Raw genomic sequence first — 1,444 nt, 5'->3', positions numbered from 1 at the left:
TCCACCACCCCAACCAACCTCCTTACGCAGATTTTTGGCTTTTCAATACTACTCAATACCGTAATCGTGCTGTTATCACAAAAGGTGCTTCCCATTGAAATACTGTACAGTAGTTCATAATTCATGCTCCCCACCACAAACAAAATGAGAAAATCGTGTCCCTGTACATGATTCAGTAGATTTAATAACGTCACCATTTCACTAACTGCCATGAGACTGGGCTGTATACCGGAAGGATAAAGGACTCTTGTGTCAGATGCAAATCTAAAATGGGTTGGTCTGAAGTAGCTACATAACTCATAGGTGTGTGTGTGCGTAACGTAAATGTACTGTAGGTGTCTTTATGTACATAAAAAAATGTCACAAAATATACTTTCCAATGTTTTGGGGCTCACTCTCACTGAATCACGAGGTAATGAATGCATGATGATATTTTTGCAATGTATTAGACCGAGATTACCTCACTACAGATGATTCAGCTCTTCTGTCTCTCCTCTCCCGTGCTGCTGCTGCTGGGGCTTTTGGGTTAAGTGGCATCGGCACATGCAGTTCAACATCACATCGCCTTAAGTCCTCTAATAGTGCCTCATTTATGTCATCATCGATTCATGGAAATGTTGTGTAAAACAAGGTCATATTTTTTCTTGTATTTATGCATGGTTTGCAAAAATGGGGACTGCTGGGTCCGTGAGATGAGAGAAACAAAGTGTACACTCTACATTACGGCCAAGCATGCGTCCTTAAAATAGCATCTAACTACTGCGCCCCTGACTTTAGACTAGGTGTTTTCTGGTCTGTTGCAGAACTGTTTTCTAAAACTGCAAAATAGCACTAGGGTACGTTTGCACCGGAACACTCCTCCTCTTTTTTCTGAACCGCCCCCGGGAGCGCAAGTTCATTCCCTAATTTAATTGCGCTGGGTGCAAGATAGGGCCCACAGTAGGTAAGACTTATAAAACTAACTTTCTGTCATATTTGCTGAAACTAACCCTATGTTCGAGCAGAACTCTATTGGCAGATAATGTAAAAAAGCAGGCTCTTGTTGCACTACCTACAGCCTGTAGGGTGATTTGCAAAAATCCACAGCCCCCTGTTCAGATGCACCAATCATGGCTGGGGGGGGGGGGGGGGGGGTCTAACTGAGTGTCAAGTATTGTTCATGCACATGCATTTATTACCACAGACTCTCTGAAGATGCTAATAATGTTACAGTAACTGTTTGTGGCTATTAGCACCGATCTTTGTAAATTGAAACTGGTTTTGCAATGAGGCTCAACTGCATGGAAAGGGGCCGATTTTGCTGCATACGTTTCATTTCATTTAATTTCATTTCATATTTATTATACAGGAAAGTCAAAAAGTAACATTACATTACAATGCAAACAGGCCTGACTCAGTTCAAGATCTGGTTTTCAGCAGGTTCCTGTTCTGCAGAAACACAAAA

At 41.8% G+C, this 1,444-nt stretch overlaps 1 protein-coding gene and 1 long non-coding RNA gene across 4 annotated transcripts in view; one reads left to right on the top strand and one right to left on the bottom strand.

Moving 5' to 3' along the window:
* asic2 (acid-sensing (proton-gated) ion channel 2) overlaps positions 1–1,444 on the top strand; it is a 402,742-nt gene that overhangs the window by 286,479 nt on the left and 114,819 nt on the right. The gene's annotated exons all lie outside the window — the stretch shown is intronic.
* LOC116702306 (uncharacterized) overlaps positions 1–1,444 on the bottom strand; it is a 153,605-nt gene that overhangs the window by 150,902 nt on the left and 1,259 nt on the right. The window lies entirely within an intron of this gene.

This window comes from Etheostoma spectabile, chromosome 15 (genome assembly GCF_008692095.1).
Source record: "Etheostoma spectabile isolate EspeVRDwgs_2016 chromosome 15, UIUC_Espe_1.0, whole genome shotgun sequence".
NCBI classification, from domain to species: Eukaryota; Metazoa; Chordata; class Actinopteri; order Perciformes; family Percidae; genus Etheostoma; species Etheostoma spectabile.
Note: the sequence above shows the minus strand (reverse complement) of the source record. Positions and strands in the feature narration are given on the sequence as shown.